The following is a 22873-nucleotide window of genomic DNA, read 5'->3' as shown; positions in this document are numbered from 1 at the left end:
TTATTCTTTTGATCATTTCCTAAGTCTCATTATGTAACATAAACAAAGCTGGATTTAACTATTGAAATTTGAATCACCATAATTATACTAAAAACAGAATACTTTACACAGAAAATATTAATAAAATAATTGTTATTACTATTAGGAATGTGTGCCAGTATGCATGTTAATATACAGAGAAAAATTAGAAAAGCACATTTGAAAGATCCATTTTTTTCCCAACTGTGTATTTTGAAAAGCTTAAAAACAGTGACACCCAAATCAGCTTCTTTAAAGCACTAAGAAGTGAAACCTAATAAACTGGCAGAACAAGTGAAATATAATTTTAACATGTGTATGGTTTTCAGTTAATAAGTGTTAAAATAATAGATTTACTTGACAAACATATTTGATAACGAATTCTGTTGTGTAGTATGAATTGCATTTCTGCTTTAAAGTGGGAAAGGAAGCATGTCCTACATGAAATTTGTGCCATAGGCTTTTACGAACAGTAGTATAGAAGCCCTTGTCCAATTGATAACATTAAATTTTATGTAAGTACTATTTTGACTTCACTGAATTTTTATTTGGAAATGTCCTTATTTTATTTAATGTTTCTCATCTCAAAAATAAAACAAAGGAAAACAAAAACAATAACAACCCAACTCTGTAGATTTTCTATGTACCATTAATAAATGTGATTAGAAAGGAATGAAGAAACAAAAACTAATTGATAGGTGCTTTGGAAAAAAAAAAAAAAGCTTACTTAGAAAGAAACCTAAGCTACTAACTCAAAGATTGCTGTAATGAAAATTTAAAATCCTTGGAAAAACAAATTTAATTGTATACCTGATGATGTTAAGATTTACCATATGCACACATTGGCAAAATATTCTTATCATGATAATATTACCTAAAATTTTCAATAATATCAATGTAATTACAACAAAAACTCCAAAGATTTACTTCATAAAAATTGAAAAAATCCCGTAAATTTATAAAGATAAACACTATATTCTATATACCCCAAATAATACCTAGAAGAAACAGAGATGTTAAAGATGTAAATATCTGATTAAAATTGTACAAGAATGCAATTAAGAAAAAACAAACAGTACTGATATGCAGGAAAATGAAATAGAATAGAGGAAGTAGGAACTAATCCATATAGCAACTGTTAGCTATTTGTTGAGAAAGGTGAGAAAAATGATAATGGAAAGTCAATAACCTTCGACAATGATGCTGGGAAAACTGTATGCGGTAATAATTTATCTGTGTCCCCCAATAAAATTTATCTGAGGATCAGAGGATAAAGGTCAGTCGACTATTAGTAAAAGCAGAAGTCATGCAATGTTAGCACACACCCTTAAACTTTCTGTATCTCTGTGAGTTCAAGATCACACTAGGGAACAGAGCCAAGTGTGGTAACACATGCCTTTAATCCCAGGATCAACCATAGAGTTCAGGAGGTCTGTGCAGACTGACAGGAAGTGATGTAGCTTGGTGGAGAGAAGAAATGAGTTAGCAGAATGGAAAGATATATGTCTGGACAGGAAATCACACGCTTTGGAAGCTGCAGCATGGTGAGGTAAGATTAGCTCGTGGTTGTTCTAATTCCTCTGATCTCTGTCAGATTTTCACCCCTATTTCTGGTCCATGTTTTTTTAATTAGCAAGACTGCTTAGTGTGGAACCAAAATAAGACCAAAATCCTTTCACCCTAAAACTAAAGCCTAAGATTTCTCCTTTTAGGTACAGGCCATGAGTTACTGGAATAGGCTATGAGTTACTGAAACTAGTCAGTTCAGATTCCAGAAATCAGAAAGTGTAAAAGTATAAAGTCACAAGGTAGTCAAGAGGTAATGACTGCCAGACTATGGAATGTCCTCTCCCTGGTTCCCTAGGTAACTGTTTGACCAAAGAATGTTCCAACCCTGGTTTCTAGAGTAACTGACCACAGAAATGTCCCCACCTGAAGGCAGCCAATGATAAATGGTGGCAGGCAACTACCCCTTAGAAGTAAGATTAAGCCATGATTTCTAGAAAGTCCCTAGAAGCGAGCCAATCAGAATTGTAGCCACACTAGCATCCCTAAATGATGTAACCTTGTGGTTTTTGCCTTTAAAATCTGAGCTTGCAGAGAGGCGGGCACTTCCTCCAGCCTCTACTGCTTTGGATCTATTGGACAAAGTCCCTGCCTAGGCTTGTATTGCTTTTGGATATCCTGAATTAAACCTTGCTTTTGCATCCCAGCATGCTCATCGTCGGTGATCTCTCTGGAGGTCGCGATCTGGGCACAACACTTAGAAATTTGTCTCCAATTATATATCCAAATGTAGACAAAATGAAAATTGTTATCTGTCAACCTGTAAAAAATTAAATTAGAAAAAAGAACAAAGGCTTTTTAATTTAATACATTAATTGTTCAAAATGTTTAAGGGGGAATTGCCAAAATTATTCCAAACTTAGACATTAGCACAGACTTTTTAAAAATGCCTCAAAACACAGAAGACATTTATAACCGACAAAGTGATTTGGATCTAACAGCAGAAAACACTAAAGCCGATTTCCTAAACCAGGATAATTCTTAACCACATTCTAGATATTGTTCTTAGACCCATAGATTGACGTAGATCTCGTTTCCCACCAAAGAAACTATTGTGAGCAGCAGTACAAGGAGAGCATTACAGAAAGCCCTCGCTAGTTAAATTTCTGTAAACCCCTGACCCTGTGATGCCCAGACCTAATAGATATGTCTCCATTATAACTTCTCTACTCAAGTCTCAGGAGTACATCTTGGAAGAGGGACTGAAAAGATTTTAATAGCCAGAGGACTATAAAGTCTGTGGTGAGACTGTGCCTTCTAGTTATGAAAGAGAAGCTTTCCTGAAGAATTTTCCACCATGTGGCTACCTACACAAGACCTGGAAGTTCCATTCAGATTCCACATTCCAGTGTCAACAGAGAAAATCTCACAGGACTCTTTCCATAGATGAAGACCTACAAGCAATTAACACCTGTTGAGAGGGGGAGAATTGTCTTCCCCTGGCATGCACTGTCTGATTTGTTGTCTAACACCAAGTTATCAGTCCTAAATGTCTACTTTAGACATCACTGAATGATCTCAGTAGGTTTATTCATTTATGTGCATATGTAACAATGGTTAAAGAGAAGGTAGTGATTAATTTGGGAGAGTGTTGAGGTGGGGCAGATGTGATGAATTGGAGGGAGGAGAGATGGGGAAATTATATAATTTTATTTTAATTAAAATAGGAGTTCATCAATGTTAATTTAATCATTTGAAATCTCTCAGCGTTATGATTTTTCTATATTTGCTTAACAAGAAGCACATAGTTGGTTAAGAAGAAAATTGTGAATGATATTTTGGAAATCACTGCATTTGAAATATAACACTTGGGGACTAGGAAATAATCCTTTCCCCAAACCTATTCAGCTACCTGTCCACAAATATTCTACACAATAAAACAGTTCTTTTAAGGCATTCATGTCCCATAATCAAATAATGTCTCCTGCAGTTCACCCTGCGAGCTTACCATATTTGCTATAGTGTATATGTACATTAAGAGCTAAATGATAATAAGAAATAGAAGTAGTCCAATATTGTCATTTTGCATTAATTTTCACCTTTCTAGAATTCTGAAGTCATTGAAAATATTAGTATGAAGTTGAAATATTTGATTAACTGTATTCACATTAGACTTGCTGTGTTTTTTCATTCATGTTTTGTTCATAATAGGAAAAATAAAATAAATTGGAGGTTTAAAAGCAAATAAGACAAAATTAAACTTTCTTAACTATATTCTACTGATTAAAATGAAAGATAACATAAATAGGTAATTTTAAATATGCATAAATGTAACCCTTCTTATACATTATCATTGTTATATTGAGATATGTACCTGTATTCCTATACGTTTCAGTTTTTTTTTTTTCAAGAAGTGACACATTTTGTCAAATGTCCTTTCTAACTTTAATGAGATGACCATCTGGTTTCTGTTCCTTAGGATATTCACCTCCTGGACCATGTTTATTTATTTACATATGATAAATCATTCCTGCATCTTTAGAATGAAGTCAGATTTGTCAGGCTGGATAATTTCTTGATGTGTTCTTGAATTCAATTTACAAGTATTTTAATGAGATGTTTTACATCTATGTTCAACATATTTTTTGGGTGGTTAGGCCTCTGAGTTTGGTACTAGAGAAACAAACACTAGCTTCATAAAAGGAATTTGTAACCATATCTTTCTTTTTCTATCTTGTGGAATCATTTGGGGAATATTAGAGATTTTTCTTTGAAGTTTAGTCAGATTTCATGCAGAATTTAACTGGTTCTGGGTTTTATTACTTGGGAGAGGTTTGCTTCTAGAATTCAAAAACAATTACAAAAATATGCTTCAAGAAAACAAACCTAATTAAAAATGGACCATGGAACTAAACACTGAGTTATAAAGATGAAACACAAATGTTTAAGAAACCTTTTTAAAAGGGTCCAACATCTGTAGCCATTAAAAAATGCAAATTAAAAGCACTCTCAGATTTCCTCTTACTCCAGCCAAAATGACTAAGATAAATTCAAACAAACAAAGAAATGATGACAAATGCTGGCTTGGATTCACCTTGTTTACTGTAAGTGGGAGTGCAAATTGGTGTTCTTTCTTAACCCTGTATTATCCTCTAGTCCAGTGAAGAGGAATGTGAAGTCTAAGTTGAGTCCTGTTTCCACTCCTGCATATACTGTGACTAACTTCCTTTGAGGGTGGCATGTTCTGGCACACAGGCTATCAGGGAGAGATAATGTATAATCAAGCAAACGGTGTTCTCTTAAAAATCAAATGCATTTATACTCATTCATCAGGGATTTCCTTTTTTATTTTTCATTCAGAGTCAAACTACCAAGTGAGGCAAAACAGATTGAACCGATTCTTTCTTGCCATAAACCCTTGCTGGATTTAGTCTCAAAGGTTTAAGCTATGATTTGGAGACAGTCTGACTCAGCAGCTGGATAAGCTTTCCTACATGGCTGGGCTGCATCCTGAACTATTGCAGAGAATTCAAAAAGATAAAGTCTGAAAAGGGTCCATTCAAATTAGGGACAAAAAGAAAAAGTGACCTTGGCAACAAAAGCGACAATAGATTGACAGGAAGGGAGCCAGATGGCTGAGCATGGAGCAGTGTGAATTGGAAATGAGGCAATTCAGACAAGGGAATAAAACGCTTATTTAAAAAGCTACATGTTTTTTCATAGAAAAGCAATCTTAATGAAACTAGCTGTTTTCTCAACTTAAAATTGCATAACTGTTATTATCACTATGTTGCAGAATTAGTAGTAAGTATAAGTTTGTTCATATTTCATTTTCAGAATTACTGAATTATACACACTGGGAACATCAATTTCTAGTTTAAAAACAAAAGCAAAAACAAACTTACTTTTGAAGTAAGCTTTTAACTACAAGGCCCAAATACTGTAAGAGAAACAAGGTACATCAAAATCATATTCTGGTTTCTGGCATTCATCCAAGAAGATGGACATCTGTATCTCCTAGAGGAAAGAGCTATGTGCTTGGCCCTATGGCTTCAGGGAAGATCCAGTAAATTTACCGCAGGGTTCAGGCTATACCCTGGAGCTGTTATGGCAACCTGTACATCTAATTGACAGCATTTCAGCTGAAAACATCAATAATCTTTCGTTGTGGGTTCCAGAACCCTAGCAGGACTCTGAGGGCTCATTTCAGTAAGTTATTGCTTTATAGGTCACCTTTGCAGCAGATTTATATTGGGATCTCTCTTACTCTCTGAAAACCTGGGCTAAAGTTCCACCTAAAATCAGAGTGAACCAAAAAACACAGGCACAAAACACATTCATTGCATCATTTCCCTTCTTATCTAAAATGTTATCATGAAATAGCCTATAAACACATTACATTATTCCTCCTTTCTCTTTCCTCTCTTCAAACCATCCCATAAGCTCCCCATCCCCTGTTTCAAGTCCTTAGCCTCTTTTTCATTAATGGTTATATTTTTCATTCCCTCCAGGAAAAAATAATGATAATAAAAATTACATACTAAAGCCAGTAATAATTATAGCTTGAATAAGGAAAGGTCCTTGAAGATCTAACCTTGGAAGTGCTCGTGTCCACTGACATGTTCCTGGGAAAGAAGAGTCACTACTTTGGGATCTGGTGACTACTGTGCTGATTATAAATATGACCCACCAAACTTGAATAAAGATGAACTTAATTCTATACATTTTATGTGATTCCAATTATATGACATTCCAGAAAAGAAAATCCAAGAAATAGAAAGTAAAATATTTTCGTCTGACTCCAACTTGGAACACACAATGATGCTTTGTACTCTTGTTGCAAACCTATAGTGAAGCACAGTACAAAGGATGATACACATTAATCAGGGCTCATGTTTCATGTTTAAAGTATAGCACCAACATCTTTTTGTTGACAGATATTTCATTGGGTTGTCAGCTCACAAAAAGACACTGAGACTTATTATTAATTATGAAAGCTCAGTGGTTTACACCTAACAAGTTCTTATAACTTAAATTAACCCATATCTCTTAATCTATGTTCTTTTATGTGGCTCCATTACCTTTACTTTCTACTGCCCATCCTGCTTCCTCAGATATCTGGTGGGTGACTTCACCTTCTGCCCCAGGGTCTCTTTCTGCATTAAAATCCCACTGATCTCTTCTGCCTAGCTATTGACTGTTCAGCTTTTTATTACACCAATCACAGGAATACATCTTTACAGTGTACAAATATCCCACAGCACCTGTTCATCAATTTTATCCTGGAAACCATTAGAAAAAAATCAGGCAAAATCTAGTATACAAAGTTTACTAGTAGCCTAAGTTTCAAAGATTTTATGAATAAGACTGTCATAGAGAATCAATGGATTTAAAAATAAAGGAAATATTGAAGCAAATTTTAACATATTTCATTAATAGAATACTACAAATTAAAAATTAGTGTCATGCATTAAAATAGACAGTTTCTTCAGTTTCTCGTGGTTCTTTGTGTAGATTGGATGAATCCTGAGTTTTCTCTCATTCACACTAGCGTGTTCACTGGTGTTGTCTGTGTTCTGGTTATGTTTAAGCAGCCATTTCAGTAACGTTTCATTGATGTACTTTCTGATATTTCTACAAAATGTGTGTAGAAATACCTATATATGAGGAGGTAAGGCCAAAAGCATTGGGCCATGACTTAAGCAAACAAAGAGCTGTGATATGCACAGTAGTGTCCTGACCCAGAGGACCCTGAAACTCCCAAGATGACAACTGCTGACATAAGACTCAGAGCCAATCAGGAAACACCACAGCAGCAGGAAGCAGAGCCTGCCCAAAACTACACACGTAAGTACCTCAGTCCTTCATTCATAAACCAGATTGCTTGAGTCTACCAGAGCCTGTGCTGTTGATTCTGTGTCTATTCACCCCCTGCCTCCTGGATCACAGACAGTGGGATCCCAGCTGCAGAGCCAGCAACATATCTCTATCTGTCTGTCTAACTCGCTATCTCTCTGTATGTATATATCTATGTATGTACACCAATAATTAAAGGAAAAGAGGCTAGGAAGGTGAAAGAGAGGAGAGGGAATATATGGGCTGGTTTGGAGAGAAGAAAGGGAAGAGAGGAATGATATAATTAAAACAATAAGGGAAATAGTCTAAAGAAGAAAAATGGAGAGATGTTGTAAAATTTTTTGAAATTAAAATCATGAATAGGCAATTTTACATACATGGGTTCAAATAGATTTTCAAAGACAAGAAAAATTGACCAAATTTTTAGATGTTAAAACTATGTTAACTGATTGGAAATGGTCAGATAAGGTAAAAAGCAATTAAGTCTATCTCCATAATTTTTAATCTTCATTTTATTTAATATTTTAAATATATCTTTCTTTTCCTCCCTCCAAGATCCCTCATATGCTCCTCTTGTTTTTATTTAAAATCATAGCCTTTTTTCTATTACATTTTTATATTATAATTTAATTTTACATATTAGCCACAGATTCCCCTGTCCTTCCCCACCCCCACCCCGCCTTCCCCGCAGCCCACCCCCTATTATCATCTCCTTCAGGGCAAAGACTCCTCTGGTGATTCAGTTCAAGCTGGTAGATTCAGTCCAGGCAGGTCCAGTCCCCTCCTCACAGGCTGAGCAAAGTGTCCCTGTATAAGCCCCAGGTTCCAAACAGCCAGCTCATGCACTGACAGGTCCTGGTCCCACTGCCTGGGCGCCTCCCAAACAGTTCAAGCTAATCAGCTGTCTCATTTATCCAGGGGACTTGATCCAGTTGGGGGCTCCTCAGCCACTGGTTCATAGTTCATGTGTTTCCATTTGTTTGGCTATTTGTCCCTTTGCTTTATCCAACCTTGGTCTCAACAATTCTTGTACATACAATCCCTTCTCTTTCTCACCAATTGAACTCCTGGAGCTCAACCTGGGACCTGGCCGTGGATCTCTGCATTTGCTTCCCTCAGTCATTGGATGAGATTTCTAGCAGGACAGTTAGGGTGTTTGGACATCCTGTCACCAGAGTAGGTCAGTTCGGGCTTTCTCTCGACCATTGCCAGTAGTCTGTTGTGCAGGTATCTTTGTGGATTTCTAGGGACCTCTTTAGTACTTTGCTTCTTCCTATTCCCATGTGGTCTTCATTTATCATGGTCTCCTATTCCTTGTTCTCCCTCTCTGTTCTTGATTCAGCTGGGATCTCCTGCTCCCATAAACTCTCTTTCCCTCGAACCTTGCCCTTCATTACCCCCACTCACGTCCAGGTTGTTCAAAAATCATAGTCTTTTAAAACAATGTATCATGCATATATGGGCATGCATATATATATACATATACATATACATATACATATATATATATACATACATTATTAGATATAATCTGGTCAGTCTGAATAGGTATGCTTTCAGGACTGACCATTTTGTAATAATTAATGAATTGGTATGATCTTCATTGAAAAAGACTATTTCTTCTACTCTTGGCATTTATTAGCTCTCTGTAGTTATCCCCCCCTCATCCACTTTGTCACTTCTATTATTTATTTGTTCTGTTAATATTTAAGCAGTCATGTTGGTGAAAGTTTATGGGTGTAGCTTCTCACATTACTGGGAGACATAATCTCCCAGTAAACTCTTTGATCTTCTGGATCACACAATCATACAAGCTCATTTTGCTAAACCTTCAGTTTTACTAAAGATGCTTATAAAATATCAAAAATTTCTGCAAGCATTAGAATCGATTGAAAGTATAATCATGTCTTATGTAAATAAACATCATTTGAGTTCTCCTTTTATTGTTATTACTTTTTATCTCTTAAACTTGCCCTACTACTCTGGCTAAGATTGAGCAATCTGTTGAAACCCAACACTGTTTTAATGTTCCTGATTTTTAAAGAAAACAATATTGTTTAAGCCCCACTTGGTACAAAATTGGTCATGTTTTTCCTTTAAAAATTAATTATTTGATATGTATTCTTTTTATGCTTTTTTTCTTTATTGACAACAGATTCTTCTCTCAGACAATATATCCAGCTTATTGTTTCCCTCTCCTCCTCTCAGTCCCTTCACACCTCCTCTCCCATCTAGCTCCACTCCCTTCTATCTCTTACTAGAAAAGAACATGCCTCTGAGAGATAACAATCAAACGTGACAAAATGAAATATAAAAAGATGAAGCAAAAATATCATATTGAAGTTAGACATAGCAAACTAACAAGAGAAAAAGAGTCCTAAGAGGAGGCAAAAGAGACAGAGAACCAGTTTCTTACAATCATGTGCCTCATAAAAATACTAAGCTAATATCTATTATATACTTGTGTGTGTGTGTGTGTGTGTGTGTGTGTGTGTGTGTGTGTGTGTGTACTTGGTGTAGATACATGTAGGGCCTGTCCTTTCTGTTTCATTCTCTGAGAGCTCAAAAGTGCCTGGCTTATTTAATTCAGAATATTTTGTTCTCCTACTGTCCTCCAATCTATCTGGTTCTTACACTTTTTCTCTCCTTTTCCATGGGATTCCCTGAGCTCAGAGCTGATGGGTTAGATAGATAGATATGTCCAATTTAGACTCTCACACCACATAATGTCTGGCTGTGTGTCTCTTCATCTGTTCCCATCTCTGTTTGAGGAAGCCACTGTGATGATGTCTGGACAAGGCACTGATCTATGAATATAGTAGAATATAATTAGGAATAATTTGTTTTTTTTTAAGACCAGTTCTATGAGATTTTACCATAGGCTGTGGTAATATTGTGTTCTCCAATATATTGTGCAACCTAATAAATTTATCTAGGGTCAGAGAACAGAACAGCCACTAGACATAGAGGGCAGAAAATGGTGGCACACGCACACACACCTTTAATCTTAGCGTTCCAGAGGCTGAGATCCATCTGGATCTCTGTGAGTTCAAAGCCACACTGGAAACAATCAGGCATGGTGTGAGGACCAGGACCTAGAGCCTGGTTAAGCTTTTAGGCTTTTAGCAGCAGTTCAGCTGAAATCCATTCTGGATGAGGATTCAGAGGCTTCCAGTCTGAGGAAACAGGATCAGCTGAGGAATTGGCAAGGTGAGGTGGCTGTGGCTTGTTCTTCTTCTCTGAACTTCCAGAGTTTGCCCCAATACCTGGCCCTGGGTTTGTTTTTATTAATAAGACTTTTTAAGAGTCATGTTACAATAGGCCTCTGGGCTATCTAGTCTTTAATTATTTGTGACCCAAGGAGTGTCAAGCATGGGCTCCTTCTCGTGGAGTGGGCCTTATATCCAATCATATTTTTTGGTGACTCCCATAAATTCTGTGCCCCTTTTGCCCTAGTATATTTTTCAGTCAGGACAGACTGTAGGTCAAAGGTAGCTTGTAAAGTACCTTCCTGCACCAAAGAGAACATAATAAAGTGGTAAGGGTTCCATGTAGGTACCAGTTCTAGTTCTTCATGTTAAATGAGTTCTGTGGGTGTTGACCGTGGCAATGGAGTCTGCTGTCTGTTTGTTGAGAACCATGTTTTGACTTAGCTATATTCTGGATTTTTGGGGGATTCCATTGGAACCCCCTGACCAACAACTTGAATGCAATCTAGTCCTAGCAAAGGAAGCCTCAGTTGTCTACAAGAAATGGCTAGTTGAAAATCCCACTCTCAGTATGTGAGGGTCAATAAGCAATTTAAGCCCTAGAAGCGTTTCTTTTACAAACATAGTTAACCATGTGTTGGAGCAATAAAACTTATGAACTGAAATGTATTTAGGGATTTTTTTTTCCTTTGGTGAATAAGTAGTGCCCATCCCTATATCCTTTGATGAGGTTTAGTTGGAAATCTAATTTGTTGGATATTAAAATGATTATACTAGCCTGCTTCTTAGCTTGAAATATATTTTCCTAATTCCTTTAACCTGAGGTACTGTCTATCCTTGATGCTGAGGTGTATTTCTTGGATGCAGCAAAAGGATGGGTCCTCCTTTAGCATCCATTCTGTGAGTCTGTGCCTTCTAATTGGGGAATTGAGACCATAGATATTAAAGCAGATCAATGTTCAATGATTGTTGATACCTTTTATTTTGTTGTTGTTGTTGTTGGTGGTGGTGTGTTTGTATATTTGCCTTCTTTTGGTTTAGCTGGTATGAAATTTTTTATTTCTTATGTTTTCATGTGTGCAGTTAACCTCCTCATGTTAGAGTTTTCCTGCTCGCACCTTCTCTAAGCCTGTATGTATAGATAGATATTGCTTAAATTTGACTTTATCACAAAATATCTTATTTTCTCCATCTATGGTGATTGAAACTTTTCTGGGTACAGTAGTCTGTGATGGCATCTGTTGTATCTTAGAGTCTTTATCACAACTGTTCAGGCCCTTCTTGATTTTAGAGTCTCCATTGAGAACTCAGGTATAGTTCTTATAGGTATGTATTTACATATTACTTTATCTTTCCCCCTTGCAGCTTTAATATTCTTTCTTTGTTCTGTATATTTAATGCTTTGTTTATGATGTGCCAAGGGATTTTTTTTTTACTGGTCCAATCTATTTGGTATACTGTGTGCTTCTTTTATCTTTATAAGCATCTTTTTCTTTAAGTGAGGAAAATTTTATTCTATGACTTTGTTGAAAATATTTTCTGGGTCTTTGAGCTGGGTTTTTTCTTCTCCCTCTATTCACATTTTTCTTAGATTTGGTCTTTTCATTAGTGTCCCATATTTTGTGGATGTTTTATGTCAGGAGAGTTTTAGATGTAACATGTTCTTTGACTGATGTATCCATTTCTTCTCATATCTTCAGTGCCTGAACTCTCCTGTATTCTGTTGATGAAACTTGCCTCTGTAGTTACTATTTGAATTTCTAAATTTTCCATTTCCATAATGCACTCAGTTTAGTTTTTCTTTATTGCTTTTATTTCAATTATCAGGTCTTGAATAGTTTATTCATTTACTTCCACTGTCTCTGTTCTCCTGGATTTCTTTATGGGATTTATTCATGTCCTTTAAGGAAATCTGTCATATTCATAAAAGCTGTTTAAAGGTCTTTTTTTTTTTCTAGTGCTTCAGCCATGTTGGAATATTTAGTTTCTGCTATGGTAATATAGCTGAGCTCTAGTGGATACGTATTGTTCAGAATGTTGTTGATTGTGTTCACACTGGCATCTCAGCATCTGGGTTTCAAATAATTAAAGGTATAGGTGCTGATTTCTGGATTTGTCTATGTTGGGTAGGTGGGTGGATTTTCCTTGGTTTCTGTTTCCTTTCTGTATTAGAGTTGGGGATGATACTGAGGATATAGTATTTCAGGTGCAGTAGGAGAAATGGGGGTCTCCTTTCATCCCTCTTGTTGCCCTGGGTGCAGCGCTTGGGTAAGCAGAGGGTGCCTGCTATAGTTTGGGTCTCGGGCAAAGCCACATGTTGGGGCAAGGACGTTAGGAGGGGATGCTTTGTGGGATCCACAGAAGATGTGGGCAAGGGTAAGGGAGAGCTGAATCTGGTGTTGTGTTGAAGTGCTAGGGATGAGGCTAAGATTGCGTCTGGAGGAACATCTCAGTGGGCAGCTTACTTTGTTTTCTGACAGGCATGGCTTGTGGTTTTGCAGGCACTGCCTCCTGCGGTTGGTTGATGAGATCTTGCTATAGTTGCATGAAGGGGGTTAGGAGGGGATGTTCTGTATTATCAGCAGGACATGTGGGCAGCATGGTGTCCCGTTGCAGTTTTAAGGACTAGACTGGGACACTGAATCTGGAGGAACACACAGAGAGTAAAAGGTCTGTGGCCAGTGTTCCTTGAGCTATATTATTTTTATTCCTAATTTCTTAAATACTTTCATGATGAAGGGATGTAGAACTTTGCCACAGTCTTTTTCTGTATCTACTGAAACAATAATGTAATCTCTATCCTTCATTATGTACAGTATCACATTTATTCCTAATTCTTAGACATATAGATCAATAAGACAGTGATAAACAAGAAAATCTCATCACTTGAGTATTTAATATAATTATTAAGGCTAAAAAGCAATGTGTGTATTTGTTAAGAAATTCTGGAAAAACATTTCTGAGTAATTTTAAATTAAGTTAACCTCTAATAGTATGATGAACAAGACATTCTTTTCTAACCCACAGAAACTCAAATGGAATGTGTGCATGGACATAAAAGAAATATTTATATATATCCTGTCAGATTCTACAGATAACTAGCAAGTAGAAGTAGATATTGTATCTAATATTATGAATTTAAATAAAGAGAAGCTTAATTAAATAGGCACTGATTTTTAGCAAAAAATACTAAATTTAGAAGACACTAGAGATAGATCAGTAACAACCATATCTAACACTGAATTTTCAGATTAATGCTGAAGAAGTGAGAAAGAAAACTCCCTTGTAGATTACCTACAAAAAAAAAAAAACCATGAAATGTTTTGGAATAATGCAAGCTAAAGAATACCCAGAAGAATAAATTTTTCTTAAGATAAATATTTTAGCTGATATTTCCCACCTTGCAGTGTTCTCTACTGTTCCTATAGACTGATTTGTTTCATATAAGGAAACACTGCCAAACAGCTGTTTTTTAATTTGAACTGCATAGCTCTGGGGCTCAATATATTCTCTATAAGATCTACATACTAAACACGTTTGCACCTGTGAAAGCGAAACAATTCCAGGTAGACTTATCCCATTCAAAGATTAAGAAGGCACAATTTATATGAACTCCCAAGTATAAATGAATATAATTAATACAAGAACATATATTTAATAATTTTATTATTCAATTACAAAGTATTAAATAAGAAAAATATCTTTGTTCATTTAAAACTACATTAAATGTTCTGGGAAGTAAATATGTGATTTTCCAATATATTTAATCACTCCAAATTAATATACTTTAAATAAAATGAATGTATATATGGACATGATACAACAAAGGTTGTATATTTTAAGAAACTAATATAGAAAACTTGATGCAAATGATAGATTCTGTGAAACAACGTAACATGAATTTCTAAATGGTCTAAATAAATAAAAAACATGGAGGCAGAAATTTGGGTTAAAGCCTGAGAGATCAGAGGAATAGGACAAACAATGAGCTAACCTCACCTCACCAACTCTGCAGCTTTCAAAGAGAGCTTCTTCCTGTATACTTACATTTATATGCCTTTCCTGTTCTGTTCTCTCATTGGCTTTCTTAGCCCAACTACGTCATTTCCTCCTCCTATGCAGCCCTGTCACTTTCTGTCTGTCTGTACAGACCTCTAGACCTATATGGTTGGTACTGGGATTAAAGGCGTGTGTCACCACACTTGGCTCTGTTCCCTAGTGTGGCATTGAACACACAGAGATCCTGCCTGCTAAGTGATAGGATTAAGGGCATGTCCTACCACTCCCTGACTTATTTGTTTACATATAATGGGTGACCTTTTTCCTCTGATCTCCAGGAGAGCTTTATTTATTAAAGTACAAATAAAATATCACCACAGAACAAGTTTTCATTCCAAATTTTCAGTGCCATTGTCCATTTGTGTTTCTCTAATGAAATATATAAAACTGGAAAATTTAGAAAACATGGATATGAATTATCTTATAGTTGTGGAGCTGTGATGTGTCAGCTGAGTGGGGGAATTGGTGTGGTGCTGGTTCTCCTTGATCATATTTCTTCCTATTTGTTTCAAATAGCGTAGAAGGACCCTATATTCCAATATGGAAAAAAGAACAGAGTAAAAATGGCACAAACCTTTTTCAAAAACTTTTTTTTGTTTGTTTTTTGAGACAGGGTTTCTCTGTTTAGTTTTGCGTCTTTCCTGGATCTTGCTCTGTAGACCAGACTGGCCTTGAACTTATAGAGATCCTCCTGCCTCTGCCTCCTGAGTGCTTGGATTAAAGGCATGCACCACCACCACTGCCTGGACAAAACCTTTCATAAAACTAACAAATATCATTGTTGAAGGTGAAACATTTAGACTCAAAAGCCTTCTAAAGAACATGCATTATAATATTGTTTCATGAGTGATAAATCTTAAATATGAATTTTAGAAAAGATACCAACATTAAAACTACAGCATTCTGTATAGACCACTGTCTATTCATATCCTTCTCACATCCAAACTATGTTCATTTCAAGTGAGATGTTCCAAAAAGTATTATTCATTCAGCATTAATATCTTCTAAGTACCCTCTAAATTGAATATGGAGCAATGTTAATATAAAGTTCATCACAATACAATATTCTCCTCCTTCTAGTTGTGAGCCCACAAAATCAGTAAGTCTTGTGCTTTGAAAGTAAAATGGTAGAATAGGCTTGGGATACACACAGAAGGAATCACGGAGCACAAAATAGCAGTTCTCAAGGAGGCCTAAAACCCAACAAGGAAAACCAGAAACTCAATTATGAAATACCTGTTTTCTGCTTTGGTCAGGAAGTGTCTCTCTGGCTATTCTCCATCTCAAGGTAACTGTTTTACATAGTTTCAAATCCTCCTATATTCTTATTGGCTGTCCCATACTCAAAGTTCCTGGAAATCTGGTAAAAGTTATAGAAAGAGTTACTTTTGTCAAGTATCTATTGTAACACTGGGTGAAAGACATAATAAAAGCCTAACTTGGTATGGAATACCACATCTCACAAGACTAGGGATATATGGTGAAAACAGACTGTTGCTGGAGAATTTCTCTCCAGCTCCTGTCACCAAGTCCTGCCAGTCCTAGAGACCACTTATAAAATAAACACACAGACTCTTACATTACTTCAACTGCTTGGCCATTAGCTCAGGCCTATCATTGTCTAGCTCTCACTCTTATATTCAGCCCATTTCTATTAATCTGTACTTTGCCACGTGGCTCGTGGCTTACTGGTACTTTACATCTTCCTTGTCCTGGCGGCGGCTCCAGGCAGTCTCTCGTTCCTTCCTCCTTCCTCAATTCTTCTCTCTCCTTGTCCCGCCTATACTTCCTGCCTGGTCACTGGCCAATCAGTGCTTTATTTATATAGAATGATATCCAAAGCAACAGACTACTGGCCCAGCCATGGTTTTGATACAGCTCCAAGCTTTTGATCATTTTTTTTTAAAGTGCCTGGGGTCACAGTATGGGAAGAAGTTTATAATGGAAAGAAATTAATATTTACTTTTAAAAAGTAAATAATGATATGCTGAGGGGGTCTATAATACAGAAAAAAAAACTTAGATGACACCATTCAATTAGATTTACTTTTAAGAAAGAGATGTAGCCTGAATTGATAGAAATACAGACTTTCTTCAACATAAAACAGGGATTTTACCCCAGTTAACTCCATTGTGATGGTTAATCTTGATTATCCAATGGAAGGTAAATCCTCTGTAGAACTAAATAACTGAGTACATCTATGAAAGAAATTCTAAATGAGGTTATTTGAACTGGAGTGACCCCTAAAGGTGGGTAGAGTGGCAGACTAGACAGAAAGGAGATAAATAGCTGTGACCTAGCACTGACCACTCTACCTACTGACACTGAGCAGAAAGTGAACAGATACTTCAAGGTCCATTCACAGTGACTTCTTTACCGGGATGCATTCTATACTTAAACCTAAATACAAAATAAACCCTGCTTTCCTTAAATAGTTTTGTCAAAATGTTTGTCCCAGCAGTGGTAAAGAATAATTAATATAGACATAATAAATTAGAATTTATCTTAATTTTGCATTTAACACACCTAACTTACAAGATATCACATATTACCAAATCAATACACTGTACAATATCTCATTCTTACCATGACAGAATATGCACTTCCTATCACCAGCCTGGCAGAAGATCAGAACTGAAAACCTAAATATTATTTCCATATCTATAGATTTCTCCATTATATTGCTACAAAAATTTAAGTAAAGTACTCACCAGTTTGAGAACATATGAATGAGGGCATGATGATCATGTTTACAAAATAGATGCTTATTTTTTATTGCATCTGTGTTGTGCATGCTATGAACTGAAGATAAACATTGGAAAGCTGAGAAAGGTATTATTACAGTAATTTCGACAGAACCTGTTGTTCACTGAAATAAACTGATGTCAATGAAAAAGAAATATGTACTCATAAAAATAAATGATGACTAAAAGAAAAAAAATGTGTGTATCAGTAGATAAAGCATTGTGGGGTCAAGGAATAATGGGTTGATTAGAAGGAAGGCTGTATTGTCACTGAAATAATGGCAAAATCTAGCCTGGAGACAGAGTTTCAAAATTATTCAACATAAAAGTGAATATTTAAGTAGTAAAAAATTGATTAGATAACCTGAGAAATATGTGTTGATTAAAGAGATAGAAATGATTAACTTTAAAAATTATTCTCTGCTAGACTAATTATTAATCATAGAGTGATTTAAAAAATTAAGTAAAACTTAATAATCAATTCCTCAGCATATGAAGCTACAGTTATGTGTCCAAAAACTATACAGCATTGACTTCTCTACTGGACACAGCTCCTTAAGAAGTGTTTATTTATACTATCTAGAAATATTAAAACTATCTGCGTTGCCTTAGTACATCTGGCTTCATGAATGAATAATGAGGTAATAGCTATCTAAATACTGTGATTCAGATGATAAGAAAAATCGGCAATAATTAGAGTAAATGATGGGACAGAAAACAGACTGTAGATGGTGGAAATCAAAACCCATCATAAGTGGATGGGAGTTCATGTGGCATGAAAATTAAACACAGAACTTTCCCAAATTCCAACCACTCATTTGGCTTAATCTCCAAATCATTAAAATCTAGAACGTGAGCTGACTAAAATGCTCATGGTAAGGTTTTCTATTTAAGAAACTGCTAGCACTCTGTGAAGAATATAAGTAATCAAATTGTATTTTAGTAAGAAACAATAACATTTCAATATCTGTTGTATTCCTCTAAGTTAACTAATACATACATGTTATTAATATTTTATATATATTATATAAAGAAAATTTAAAGAAAAAATTAAATTGAGGATATAAATTTCTAACTAGAAATAATACTATTATTGACATCATATGAATTGACACCATCTGTAAGCACACACTGTCTTTGTACAGTTTTGAATTTCACAGGGGAGGCTGAAATTTTCTTCTTCAAAATATTAGTGGATAGAAGGTAGTTTTCTGAAACACTAAGTATAATCCCTTCAATTTAATTTTCATTTTTTTATTTTAAAATGTTCATACAATAAGTTTTTTTTGTCATATTGTTTCTCCTCTCCAAACTCCTTCCAGATCCTCCCCCAGCAAAAACAAACAAACAAAATGCTTGAAGTCTACTTTTTTTTGTTTACAAGTCCTCCTCGGCATAGGACCGTCCCTGAATTGTGTTTGATATACCCAGTTTTATAAAACTCTGTTGAAGAAAACTGATTTTTCTTTCTTCAAAATCTATCAATTTCAGGGATCTTTCTATCCATTTCCACTTCCACTTGCCAGGATTTTTTTTAGCTTGAACTCGTGAGGGACTTTTACTACACACTGTCGCGTTTTGTTAGCTCACATTTCCACAAGCCATGTTCTACCTAGAAAATACTGTTTCCTTGTAATTGTTCTTTAATCACTACTTTATTATCTTTTTGCCTCTTTATCATCATAGGTCTCTGAGACTTGGAGAAAATGTTGTGAAAAATATATTTCACTTAGAGATAAGTGGTAGAAACTATGATTCTCTGCACAGTTTTCAGTCATGTGTCTCCATGTTAATTTTGTTTTAATTCAAGTATACATTTCTATGATGAAGTTTGAATCACTCATTTTTCTATGGGTATAACAATATGTCACAAGTAATTTTATTGGTATGTTCATTTAGGATAATCATCTTAATAGATTTTTTTTTTCCTTGAGGACCTGGACCTATGTAGTCTCAGTTCTAGACCTCATAAATAATGTCAGGTATATATTGCATTTCGTGAAATGGGTCTTAAATCCAAACACAAAGTGCATGGTTACTCCATATCAATTGTCCCATTATTGTTACAGTGGGTATAAATTGCCATTTTAGCTCATTTAGGATTCATAATTGATGAGAATGAGGATTATTTTTCTTCTCCAATAGCTTGTATAGTACCTTCCTGCTCCAGGAATGCTGGTAAGTATGGTGAGGCTTCTAGATGAGCACCAACTCCATTTCTCCATGTTTGATTACATAAGTCTGTGCTGCATCTAGAAATGTCTTAACATAAGATTGCAGATGGCTACCAATATTACTGGCCACAGCCTGGAATGCTGTGGATGGTCTATGTGATCCCTGACTATGTGACCCTTGGCCAGTGACACTAAAAGTTGTGACCAATTCCTGGTAGTTTGGGTATTATTTGGTACTAAATGATGTGTAGATAGAATTATCTCCTCTGTTTTATGATGATTCCATTTTAATTCCTCTTATATATGTATGTATTTTAAAAGCGTATTGTGCTATGACTTTTCAACAGGCCTTTAAAGTTAGTTACCCCCTTCTCGATTATAAAAATAAATTCTTGAATGGTTTTGTACCTCTTGTTTTGCATTATAGTCATATTATCTTAAACTTTATGTTTTCTATTAAGTTTGTTGCATTTTTCCTTTTAGATTATGCTTATTTTTAAAATGAGCATCTTCAATGTCTTGATATTTATACTTTGCAAGCTCCATAATTTCTTAAGTGGTTGTTTTCATGGGGAAAAAAGACAATTATCCTGAGAATTTAAAAAATTTTAGATTTTTAGTGTAATTTTAGTAATGTGTTGTTATAATAAACAAAATGCTTGAAGAAATTAGACATAAATTATTATGAAGATAACAGAAATATTTTTATGGTACATCAATGTTACTCCATGTGAGCATAAATTTATTCATAATAATAACATTTAATTTTATTAAGTGCTCAAATGAATAAAAGGAAGAGTAGAGAAGACAGGAACTATACATCATCACACAAATGTAAGAAAGGCTTACATTGCTCTAAATTTCTAAATATATATACTTGATATGTTATAATTTGTAATTGTCAAAAATTATTTATCATGACTACTTGCAAGCAGAGACTGTATATTTATAAGAGCTCAATAATTTGGTATATAAGGTTAAAACAGATAATTTTTACACTGTGTTAAAGTTTACATATGCACATGTTTTTTGTCCACTTCATTTACATTATGAATGTCAGCTATGGATTTTTCTTTTATCTCTTCCAATTATTATTGTTAAATTGTTAAATTGTTTAACACATGAATAAATATTTGTGACAATTTACATTTCTTTTGAAATCATATACTTTAGGCATAATTTTTATTATAAATGTCAGTAAAATTGACAGAAACTTTTGAAATGTGATTAAATAAAATTTAAATGAGGGAAGTACAGGTATTTGAAACAGAAATTGATAATTAGAGAAACGTAACCAACAATTAAGCAATTCTGAGCAAACAATGTTGATACCTGAGTGGAAAAGTCAAGGTTGTTATTTATCATGGGTAGATTATTTGAAAAGAGTATAAAGTTATAGTCCTCCTATATAATGACAATTAGAGTGGGGTGTGGTTTAATTGGCATAGAATGTGCCTAGTCTTCCTAGATTGAAAAAGAGTGTTTTATGAATCTTATAAATTTTATGAAATGTGTGTTACAAAGGACATATGATACTTGCTCCAACAGAATTTCGCCTTTGCCAAGGACTGTAGAGACCATGCAGTAAATTTAGAGGCTTAACGTGAATAAATTGTAGAGACTCCAGATCTTGGAAACCAGGAAGATCTCTCAATGCTGCCTTTCTTCACCTTCTGTGGAACAGAAGTTACTGTTGTTGTGAGGTCCTCGTAAGACTCAGGGAAACATCTGAACTAACACAGTGGAGACTAACCACTTGAAGTATTTTCAAATTGTTTGAAGATATAACTTACTTCTCAGTAGAGGAATCTCAAATGGCTGGGAAGCACTTAAAGAAATATTCAATATCTTTAGAAGTCAGGGAAATACAAATCAAATCTACTTGGAGTTTCCATCTTAGAGCTGCCACCATGACTAAGATCAATAACACAAGTGACAGCTCAAGCTGGTGAGGAAATGGCACAAGGCAATACTCCTGTGTTGCTGTGTGAATGCGAACTTTGTACAGCCGCTTTGGAAATCAATATGATGTTTCCTCAGAAATTTGAGATTCGATCTACCTCAAGACCCAGTCTTAGTTGGAAGTTTTATTGCTGTGAAGAGACACCGTGGCATGGCAAGTCTTCTGTAAAGAAAACATTTACTGAGGGGGCTCAGTTCATTTCCTTACCATCATGACTGGGAGCATGGCTGCATGCAGCCAGATGTGGTGCCCTAGTTGAGAGTACTGCATCTTGTAGGCAACAGGAAATCAACCAACTGTTGACACTGAGTGAATCTTAAGCAAAAGACCTCAAAGCCCACCACCCACAGTGTCACACCTTCTCCAGCAAGTCCCTATCCACCCTAAAAAAATGCCACACCTCCTAATAGTACCACTCCCTGTGAGATTATGGAGGCCAATCACATTCAAACTACCACAATAATTCTTGGGTATGAAATCAAAGGATGTTCCATCCTACCACAAGGACACTTGTTCAACTACATTTTTTGTGGTTTATTTATAATTGTTAGAAAATGCAAACAACATATATGTTCCTCACCTAAAGAAATTGTGGTACATTTTCTCAGTGGAGTATTATACTCAGTGCTTAAAAAACAATGACATTATGAAATGTGAAGGTAATGGATGCAACTAGAAAAGATCTCTCTGAGTGAAGTAATTCAAAGCCAGAAAGACAAATATGGTATGTATTTACTTAAAAGTGTATATTTGCTGTTAAGTAAATGATAATCAAGCAACAATCCACAGACCCAGAGAGGTAAAGAAGGGGAATATTGAGGGAAAATATGGATCTTCCTGGGAATGGAAATTAGAATAGATTCTGCAAGTGAACTGGAGGCAGGTAGAGACTGAAGCAGGAGGGATAATGTTGAGGGAGGAGGGATGGAAGGAAGAGAATACAGAGAGAGAGCTGGAATTGGGGACATTTGGGAGATGGAAACCTTGTACAGTGGAAATTTCCTGGATTCTATTTCTGAGGGCAACTTCCACTCAACTCATTGAACATAGAGAGTTCAAACTGATGTGGGAATGGAGCCTTTATCCATACATTTTAGTCTCTTTGATGTGAGCAGCTACTCTACAGGTTATAGAAAGAGAAACTTAGACACCAACCTAGCCACAAACACTCCCACCCACCCACCTACAATCTGTCCTGCCTGCACGATATGTTGGGGTAATGGTGGTGCAGAACATGTAAGAGGGGCCAACAATGTTTGTTTTAACTTGAAGCCCACACCACAAGAGAGAGTCTATGCCTAACACTGCCTGGCCAAAACCAGGACCTGGATACTGGATAACTCA

General features: G+C 35.6%; 1 long non-coding RNA gene across 1 annotated transcript; it reads left to right on the top strand.

The window, feature by feature from the left end:
• The first annotated feature begins 1495 nt into the window (after positions 1-1495).
• LOC121822905 (uncharacterized) lies at positions 1496-6216 on the top strand. Its single transcript, XR_006064213.2, has 3 exons — positions 1496-1567; positions 2760-3105; positions 6036-6216. It is a non-coding gene; the product is annotated as an uncharacterized LOC121822905 (long non-coding RNA).
• Positions 6217-22873: the final 16657 nt, after the last annotated feature.

Source organism: Peromyscus maniculatus, chromosome 15 (assembly GCF_049852395.1).
Source record: "Peromyscus maniculatus bairdii isolate BWxNUB_F1_BW_parent chromosome 15, HU_Pman_BW_mat_3.1, whole genome shotgun sequence".
Classification (NCBI taxonomy): Eukaryota; Metazoa; Chordata; class Mammalia; order Rodentia; family Cricetidae; genus Peromyscus; species Peromyscus maniculatus.
Note: the sequence above shows the minus strand (reverse complement) of the source record. Positions and strands in the feature narration are given on the sequence as shown.